Consider the following 10,965-nt stretch of genomic DNA (forward strand, 5'->3'; position numbering starts at 1 on the left):
ATAAAGAGAGAAGGAAAAGAGAAAGACACACACACACACACACTCGTTTCAACAGTGGCATGCAGTAATCGCAAATATCAAGCATCACAGTAGCTGATGCATGGCGGAGGTATGGAGAGAAAGCGCGCGCGCGTGCAGATGGTGATATGAGATCAGAGATTTGAGGAGAAGGGAGAGGTAATTCTGAGCGAGCGCAGAGGACAAAGGAAACGCGGGAGACAGCAGGGGAACTGTCCTGTCAGGCGCAGCTGTCTCGCAGCCCTCAACCACGAGGACGCTTCCACAGAATGTGCCGAAAGTGACCGATGGCACAATTATCCCTTTGTGTCAACGCTGGCGTCACACTCTTGAGTTTTTTTTCTTCTTCACCGACTGTTTTTGAGAACGCCAGCTTGACAACTCGCAAAATAACAAAGATGTTTTCTTCAGCGTGCGGCCGTCTGAGATTCTCTTGATTCAGCATTTCCTGTTTTTTTAATACTCATTTTCTGTCGGGCGTTTTGATTCTGAATGTTGACGGTTAAAAATTATTCATGTAAATATTAATGCGGCTCCTGCGTGCATAATAAGATGATTGCTGAATAAGAGTGGGATTGGAAGGAATCATAATTTTACCAAAGTTTGCATCGCATACATGTTTCCACCACCGATCGCAGTTTTTTGTAACGCTTGCCATGAGTGACCTGGTCTAAGCATTTCACAGTGTAACACTGAAACACCTGATGATAAAATGTTTCTGTTTTGCCAAGTCCTACTTGGGAGAAATGTGACCCATTGGTATCATTCTTGATGATATTCCGCCTATTAGCATAATATATGCAGGCACTTCCCTCTGCCTCCGCCTCCAATGATAAAATGTCCCATCTTTTAAAAACCCACCATGTTCTGCTGTTCAGCACTGGCTTACAATCTCTTACGATAACTCGCTTCTCATTTTCTGTTGTCCCTAAATGTTCCTAGACTGCTATTGTTCATCTGTTATGTAAGACTGGTGAGAACATACACTCTGAATCTTTACTGAATACCTCATTTTCAGTCCAGTTTTTTCACAGCGTATTCAACCCTTTGTGTTCCAATTTGGTGCTCAAACTCAATGCCAGAATATTGTGGATATTCCAAAGACAAAGGACAATACTCCCTGTGTAGATTAAACAATACAGAAACTACATTTATATCATGACACTCATTTGATGGTTTTATGCAATCAAAATAAACCTCAGCATTGACAATTGCATCATAATCTAGTTAGATGTTTTCATAATCATGCTTACATATATTATTATATTTATGTCATATTTTATATCTATATTATCCAGCAAGCTCCATGATATTTTAAGACATATTTTTTCATTATTTCGCTCTGTGCTTGAATGTGTGGCTATCCCAGCCTTTATTAAAGCATATTTTTATGTATTTTGGTTGAGTTTTTTGTTGCATATCCTTTGCATGAAATGACTGCTTGAAGTCTGTGACCCATAAACATCCCCAGGTGCTGAGTGTCGTCCTTGGTGATGGTCTACCGGGCCTGTAATATAGCCATTTTCAGCTCCTGCTTGTTTCAGGGGTAGTTGCCTTAAGTTTTCTCTTTTCTGCATATGAAATGCATGTTCACTCGGATTCAGATCTGGGTGATTGACTTGGCCAGGCAAGAATTTTCCAGTTTTTCCAGCTTTGAAAAACTGCTCTGTTGCTTTAGTAGTGTATCTGAGATCACTACCTTGCTGAAGGATGAAGAGCCGTCAAATGAGTTTGGAGGCATTTGGTTGAACATGAGCAGATAAGATTCTTCTGTACACTTCATCACACATCATCAGTGAAGACAACTGAGGTAACCCCTGTTGGCAGCCATACATTCCCAAAACTGTAACACCCCCACCACCATTTTTCACAGATTGGGGGGTGGTCATAAACTGTAGAGATCTTCCTTGGCCCACCTGGCCCTGTGCAACAACTGAGCTTACCAGGGCTCTCTGTCTTATTAATGATGTCCCAAACAGTTTGGTTTGATAAGCCTAAGGTTTGGCATATGTTTGTGACTTTTTTTCTTTTTTCTTAGGTTCTTCGCGGCTTCCTTGACTTTCATTGGCACAACTCTGGTCCTCATGTTGACGCCATTGATGGACTCCATGGCCACTGAAAGGCTAGCATCGAAAATAGATACTGAAAGCTCTCTTATGTCTGCACTAAGGAAACAAGTGAACAAACCTGACAGATCAGAAATACCTTTAATAAAAGCTGAGAATGTTAACATTACCCACACCTGAATGGTTTGATTACTAATATAAATTTGTGGAGTACAGAGCCCAGAGCCAAATAAAAAAAGTCTTTGTCCCAAACTTTATGGAGCGCAAGAGTCAGAGACCACCCTTATGTTTAGTCCATTTCCAGTCAAATCAACCATTCAGTATAAACCGCTTTCTGCACATTTTGACAATATTGTAGGAAACACCTATTTAAAAGAATATTGCTGTGTCCTCCCAACAAAAGTTGTTACCAAAAGTTTCAATGACATTATGGAAGAACCCTTTGCCTTCAGAAGTGACTCTAACGTTCAGACAAACAAGCTACCCAAACACTCCATAGCTGCTTTTCAAATTTCTTTGTCATGTGCATCTTAATTGGTTAAAGGGGGTATTTCTGATTAGATTAGATATAAGATGATTGCATAAGATAAGTGAAAGTCAAAGGAACAAAAATGAAAAAAAAAAAACTGGAGGTCAAAAGATTACTGGAATATACAAAGAAAATGGGACTCCTAAATTGTGCAAGCACTGGTAGAGCACTTAAACTACCATATTGGCATCACAAAGACAGTATTTAAAGGTTTTATCATTGAGAGATCCACTCTCGCTTCAGATCTGAATAAATCCACAGGTGCTTTTGTCAATCCTTCCACTGTGAGAGGACAAACTCAATGCTATGGGTCTTAAAGGATGTGTATCTGTTCAAAAGCCACTACTGAGAAAACAAAATAAACAAAAGAGGAGAAAATTTGCACCAGTACACCAAAACTGGACACCTGCAATGTGGTGAAAGGTTTTTTGGACCAATGAGTGTAAATCTGATATTTCTGGAAGAGAAAGCAGTATGTGTGCCGCCAAAACAATGAAAGACTCCCAGAACCATGGCTACAACCATCAGCATGGTGGAGAATCAGTGCAAGTTTGGAGTCTGGTGATTTGGTTTTGATTGAAGGCATGAATGCTGACAAATACAAACAAATCTTAACATATCATGCAGTAAGATAATGACCCCACGAACATTGCTAAGAAGTTTCTGGTGCCCTCAACAATGAAATGGCCCCCTCAGAGTCCAGACCTCAAAATCTCTGAATGTGTTTGGGATTAGTTGGTTTGAGAAAAGCAGAAAATGCAACCAACATATAAGACTGAACTATGGAGGTGTTCACAAGAAGCATGGAAATATATTTCTGCAGATTTCTTTTCTAAAACTCAAAGCAAGTCTCCTGAAAAGAATGGAAACTGTAATAAAGGCAAAGGGTGGAAATACTATATATTGAAATATTTGATATTGTACATAGTTGTAGAGGTTTTTATGTAATTGTGTGTTAAATATTTTTACTGCATTATTTTCTGACACTGAAAAATAAATAATTTGCACTTAATGCCTGTTTTCACTGGAAAGTGAATAAAACAAAGAGTAGTCTCTGACTTTTGCACAGTACTGTAATATATATAGTTTTGCGTATTTTTGTGTGTGTGCTGCATAGCCATGTGGAAAAGAATTACACTTTTTGAAAAGATTCGTTCCTATTTCGCTTATTTAGAAATGTCTGTGTTATTTCACTGAGCCATGGCTAAGTAATGTACATACTGTCTAAAGATGAACAGTGAAAGTGTTGATATTTCTTCTGTCGGTAAAATACAGACTTTGAGTAACGGAACCGCAACATGGCCGAAATGCTATTTTTTCCTGCCGTCAACTTGACGCGAGCGTGACAAGTGCAGCCGTGGAGCCTTCGGCCCAAGGCCGGAGGGTCCAGGGAAAATTCAGAAGCACATTTCTCTTCGTCTGGTGACTGAAGGAGTGCGCTATTATCAGAACCAGAGATAATGGGGAATGACAAAGTGTGACTTAATTAATCATCGGGGGTCTTGGAAGAGCCGCTTCATTTTTACAACACATTGTGCCGCTCTCCGGTTCTTCCTTAACCCCATTGCACGGCTTTAATTAGTGTCATTAAAGACACCGCGAATACCATTGTATTATGAAAAGCGTTTTACGCACGTATTAAGTAACGCCACGATTGCCGATGAACCTGTTTCCAAGGAGCCGTGCTGCTGAAACCCAGCAAACTGCATCATACTCCACACAGGAGCGGTACGCATGCAGGAATTAAAAAAAAAAAATAAGAGTGGTTTTCAGTGCTATTGCAAAGAACAGGAGGGACACTATTGTCACCACACATGGCGGTCCAATGACCCCTCTTCACAAAAAAACAGCCTATACCCATGTTCAGTGAACCCGAGAGATCCTGATATGTTTGTTTAGCTGTGCTGATTGATGACCGTCAAGTGCTTCCAGTATGTGTTTATTTCCTTTCTATTTGAAGCTGTGTGTGGACTCCATGTCAGGGAACCGACTTGTTTTTTTTCTCTACATCACACAGAAGAGATTGAGTTTCTCTTTGACCTTCAAGCTCACTCAATCTCGATAATCTAAATGAGAGGATGGATACCTCATAGGCCTCTTGTGTAGCTCTTTACAGCTAAATAGGAGGAAGGGTGCAAAAAAAAAAGTCTATTGCCTTGCACAGTGTTATCCATCGCCCTCCCGGAGTAAAACCAGGTTTATCCCTCAAGGTTAAATGGAATCATTGGGAAGAATGTTTCCACGGCAACCACGCAGCCATGGATATTAGGCTTACAGGCATGACAGGAAATCTCAGTTAGTAATATGACACAGAGATACAGCCAGGTTTTGTGATTACTGCCACACTGTTGTTGTATACGCTGGATTCAAATAGTGGGTGCACAGCAAAATTCCCAGAGTTGACTCGACTCTAACAGAGTCCATCTTGGTCCCACTGTTGGTCCAACACTGGACATATCACTGTGTGGCAGTCAAATGGGTCGTGCATGTGTAGCTTACACAGTCACAAAGCCATTTAATTATAAGACCCTGATGAAACAGACGCATCCACGTGTGATTGCTGTCTTCAAGAAGCAGGCACATAATAACAGACCAATTGATCGGGTTTACATAATACGCCTGAAAGTACAGACTGACTCTGACACAGTGCTCATTTATCTGGCAGGTCGCTCGACTGCTTTAAATGTCTTTTATTTGCCCAGTTAAGGATAGAATAAAATGAACAAGTGACGTTAGCAGTCTTTGGTCGGGTTTAATGCCGCATAACACTTTCACAATACATCTGAGAATGAATGACAAATGGCAAAAAGCAATGAAAAGAACAAATAAAACACAGTGCACTCTAAATCAATTAACATTCATTTGTCAGGCGACTCAGCAAATGCTTAGAGTAATCTGTGTTATTTTCACGTGCTACGTCAGTGCCCTGACACCACCGAAGGTTTGGTACAGTGCCACAGACCCATAGAGGCATTTTCTTCCAGACCTCTGAACAAACGACAGGGGCTTTTAAAGAGGGAAGCAATTTCACTTTTCATTCAGATGAATTACAATCAAATAATTACAATCACCACCAGCAAGGAAAGAGCTTCCGACACTTTGCCCCCACCTTTACAGAGTTTGTGCAAACAGTGCTCAAAGAAAATCAGGACAGACATTAGCTGCTTTAGGGGAACCCACAGGATAATTCAGTCACAATCCACTTCTTTGTCTTCCCAGCCCAGCTAGTAATACTAATTACTATTAGTCACTAGTAGCTTAGGCATTGCAGATCAGTCTCTGTCTCTGTTCTAGGTTACAGGTTTCAAAACAATAAGGCAGCCTTCTACTAACTGATTATTATTGTTTTTTGAATAATAATAATAATAATAATAATAATAATAATAACTATACATCAACTAAGCAGGTTAGCGTTGTGAGATATATGCAGTTAATTGTAATGGATTAGCCTAATTAAGTTGTGGAGAAGGGGTAGCAGCACTGTCCCAAACCAGCCCATACAGCCATACTCCTGGACAAGGGCCACACATAATAAAAACATTAAATGGAACACTCTTTTCCATGACAAAACTAAATATCAACGAAAATGCTTTCCATGTAATCATGAAAAAAAAACAGACTTTCCAAGACCTTCAGAGCACAGTGATAGCACTCTGAAGACACACGCATATCAGTTTGGCTAACACTCAGCCTACGCGCAACTGGACAACTGAAATCTTAACCATCTGCGCCATCTTGTGGCTATATATGTTCATATCACTGGAGCGCACTTGTTAGGGTTGCCAGAATTAGAACTTATAAACCACAGAAGTGTTTAAGAAGCAGACACCATCCACACATGCGCATGCGTACTGCCATTATTTCGACTGTATTTGTACTTTAGTACAACCTTGATGGCAGTCAATTAGCAGATTTCAGCATATTTCAACGAACAGCAGGGGATAATTAGGGGTGGCTCACCGTTTTAGCCATAACCTCTGTATGGCTGTCATACTGGTTTGGCTCCGAACGAATATCAGTTCCAGTCTGTTGCCATTTCTCCCGCCAATAACCAGTTTTGTCACACTTGTCACTTTTGTGCTTGCTCTGTGGAGGACAACATCTTGCTGGGTATTAATCAGACTGTGGGCCAGCAGCTGTGCTGCAGTCCCTGCATTTCTTTTCTCTCTCTCTCCCTCTCTCTCTTTTTCTCTTTGTCTCTCTGTTTCTCTCTCGTTATCACTACCTGTCCTGGCTAAAATCTCAGATCTGGCTCTCACAAAAAAAACTTGCCACCCAATCATCCCCTGATTTAATTGGCTAAAAAAAAAAAGTTCTCTCCCTCCAGTGGAGCTGCTCAGTGGTCAACAATAAGAGGATTGTGGTTGTACTGGGCAGCTCCCAGGTGTGAATGTGTAGGAGTGTGAAGCAGGGCGTTGCTGCAAAAGAGCATCCGTGCTCAGCGAACCTACCCTGGGTAAATAAAGGTTAAATAAAAAATAAGAAAACGAGTGTGTTAGCCTAGTTAAGCTTGGTTGGGCTACGACACTTTACCCGGGAGGTTGTGTCTGTATGGATATCGGAGACGTTGGACAATCTTGGAAGTGGCCTCATTTCAGCTCTGTGGACGATTCCCCTTCTCGTCCGGATGCTCAGTTTTCAGGTTCTGACCGTTACAAGATGTCTTTGCAATTTTCCCCATTTTGTTACTTACCAGTAACAAAACCAGTACTCCTAGGGTCAAAGCTTTTCCAATCTGTTCCCCAGTTTTGTTTTCACTTTATTTCAGTCATGCTAGTTCATTGTCTTCATGATATCAGATCTGCTGTTCCTTTAGTGATGGTGTCAGTATTTCATTCGTGTATGTATCCTGAAAACCTGTAAATGTTGTATATCCTTTTGACATTATAGATTTAAGTTTGAAAAATGTATGTAAATACATTTTACTTAGATATTTTAACACGGATTACTGGCTCTCGCCCAATGCATGCTGGGATAGGCTCCAGCACCCCCCACAAGCCTGACCAGGATAAGCGGGTTAGATAATGGAAGGATGGATAGATGGGAGTATAGATAAGGGAAGGATGGATGGTCAACAAGGAGAGAAACATTCTAAAGGCACCGTACTTCTTGGCTCTGATGCAGTCACAGTATGATTAAAATACTCATATTTACATTATTTACATTGATATTTTTAAAACAGAGTATTTGGGGCACAGGTTTTACCAAGTCCCTAGTTTGATTGTGATTCCAAACGTAAGTAATCAAAGGAGAAAATTGGTGTCCGTGATTGCTAGAGATACTTCTGGTGTCTCCGGTTAAAAAAACAAAAACAAAACATGTTATTGAAGCAATTAATAGTCTAAATTAGCATTAGCTCGGGGCCTTTCATAATTGAGGGCTATTAGACAACAGAGATGCTGCCAATACTAAAAGTAGACATGTTGTTCTCTCTTCATTCGGCTGCTCCTCAAAACTCTCCATCGACTTGGCCCAGAAGCCTCATTTTCAGGGAGAAGCTGGCGCAGATGAGCAGCTGTTAGGAACAGCGAGATCAGCCACCTGCTGAATCCAGTCCTCACTCCGGAGGACTGCGGCGCTCCAAGGAGCAACACAACCTGGGGGCTCAGCTAAAAATGGCTGCTGCACACTCTGTGCTTAATTCTGATGAACAAATTAGCATGTATTAGAGCTCTCTTAACCTTTTGCATAACAGTCGGTGCTGAAATTTTTTTTTTTTTTTTTTTTTTTTAAAGCATGATTAAATGTGTGAATTAAATGAGGTCAGAGATTGCTGAGGTACAGTACCACAGAAATGTACTATGCTGTGCTGCTAGCCTTCACGGGTTTAAATACTGGCTTTCCCAAAATATTATGGTTTTTGGTGGACCTTTCTTAAAACTAAATAAACAGAAATTTACCGTGCAGAATTTGATCCAAAATGGAAACTGTGAAACCCACAAAACTAAAAAAAAAAAAAACTTAAAACAAACAAACAAAAAAACACATTCAGTTGATATCAGCACAAGGGAAGAAAATGACAATTACTTTTCTAGATTGCTACCTAAGTGTGTACGAGCCTGAAGATAATTCAACATGGCAGAGCATTTGAAAAAATCAAATGCTGGTATTGCTCCATTTAGAGTTCATCAAAGTCACAACTAATCCATCTGAAAATTCTCAACTGAGTCATAGCGCTCCTGCTTTATGTTCAGTTTAGGACTCTGTCTAATGAAGTCAACCTATGCAATACTCACAGCAAACTCAGGACACAATGTCATTTAAGAGTAGTTGTATTTAATTTTTAAATACACCAAAGCATTTTACTTTGAATAGGTCCTCTGATTATTTCTCGTGTTGCCTTGTCATCAGGTCATAAAATTATGTTTATATGGGATGCCTTCGACACCCACATACCTCTCAATAATGTCAAAGTTAAATAAGAATGAATTTTGATGTCTTCATAATTATATGAAAAAGAGTAGAATCAATGTGATTAAACCAAAAATAAAATAACCAAATTCGTCAGGTCTCATAACTGAAACAACAGATCAGACGAAGAACTGCCTGTTAAACTTCAAAATTAAGTTGTTTCGAGTTATGAACAGTTATGAACAGACTGGCAAAGCACCGAACCTTCCACGGAGCACCATTTATGTCGTTCTAACAAAATGGGAAAAATACGGGAAAAATATGGCACATCCCAGGCACTACAAAGATCAAGCCGTTCTACCGAACAGAGCAACCGCACAAGAAGGGCAATTCTCAGAAGTGACCGAGAGGTCAGCTACACCACCTGACCTCTGCAGAGCTCATTAGCAGAAACGGGAGAAACTGCCATTTTAAAGTACAACGGGATGAAATGTGAAGAAGTTGAAAGGGGTGAAGACTTCCTGTCGGCACTGGACCTCGCAGCACAGAGGAATAAAGCCCTTCACGGACTCGGCAAAATCTGACCTGCACATTCAGATTCTGTGAGCAAGACAGTTATAGGCAAATACACATCCAGTTAAGCAAATGGCTCCAAGCCTGGCATAGCAACAGGGTGGAGATATGAAGGGAGGAGAGGGTCCAGCGCTCTTATTTTCCTTCTCCTAAACCAGTGTTACACTCCTTAACATCTGGTACAAAGACATGATTTCTTGATTTGGCTCTGTACTCTGCAGTTTTAGATGCATAATCAAACAATTCGTATGTGGTTGAAGTGTAGATTCACTGCTTTTATCAAAGGGTATATTTATACATTTTTGTTTTGCCATTTAGAAATTACAGCACTTCTAATACACAGTCCCCTCATTTCAATGCACCATAATGTTTGGGGAAAAATGACTTCACTTGGGTTTCTGACAAGTCAAGAGTGTTCAATTGCTTCCTTAGTGGACGTATAAGAGAGCATTAAGTATCTAATCTAAAGTCAAGGCCCCCATCCTTACTTTTCAGGGCACCATAAGGTTTGGGACATATTAATGTTATTTTAATTAAAATAGCACCACTCACAAGTGCAATTATGTGCACATTAATTTGACTTGGTCATCATATATAAGCCGATATATGTTTAATAGTAATAGTACATACAGGGGTGGATGCATTGCCTCTATTAATAAAGACAAGATGGACCCCAGATGTGTGGGAGGTAATGAACTGTTTGTATAAAAATGCACCAGGTACAAACAAGCACCTTATCAGCTGCAGCTCGGTTCAAGGCTAAATTGTTCAGCGCTCAGTAAATGGAGGAATACTAAATACGATACTAAAACACTCAAATGGTGTCTGAAAAACAATAGACCAGAGGTTCAAGACAGTTTACCACAGGATCGCGCATCCATAAGGATGCTTTAATTCTGCCACTATCAGTACAAATTCAATTTCCTGAAAATGGCTGTACATTGAAATGAACCCCCAATCCAACCTTACTTTGACAAACAATTCTACAAGAGAATTTCTGTGGCATCCCAGACCTGTAAAAGTCTAATACAAAAGATCCCTAATTCTGATTCAAAAGCCAGTTATTTGGACATTTCAGGGTCCACTTACTATGATAAGGACCCTGCAGGCTTTTTAAGCAAAAAAAAATTCACAGCATAAATTCTACATCTAGAAGTCCATACCAGAAATGGACACTTCCAAATTAAACAATTTTACCCAAGTTGTCCATCTTTGCCTCCAAATGAACAACAGGAGGACATCTATTGTGAAACTATGTATCACGATCTGCAGAGGAAAAAAAAAAAACAGCTGAGAGTTGGGCCTTATGCTAGTTCTCTATCCCTCTCTTATGCACGCATCTTCATGCATTATAAAACTGACCCTGCATTGGGTCTAAATGTGTCCAAACACTGGCAATGAGAGGCGATTCAGCAGAAGGACATTGTG

General features: G+C 40.2%; 1 long non-coding RNA gene across 1 annotated transcript in view; it reads left to right on the forward strand.

The window, feature by feature from the left end:
- LOC135262786 (uncharacterized) overlaps positions 1–10,965 on the forward strand; it is a 656,092-nt gene that overhangs the window by 441,056 nt on the left and 204,071 nt on the right. The window lies entirely within an intron of this gene.

Source organism: Anguilla rostrata, chromosome 9 (assembly GCF_018555375.3).
Source record: "Anguilla rostrata isolate EN2019 chromosome 9, ASM1855537v3, whole genome shotgun sequence".
Taxonomy (NCBI): Eukaryota; Metazoa; Chordata; class Actinopteri; order Anguilliformes; family Anguillidae; genus Anguilla; species Anguilla rostrata.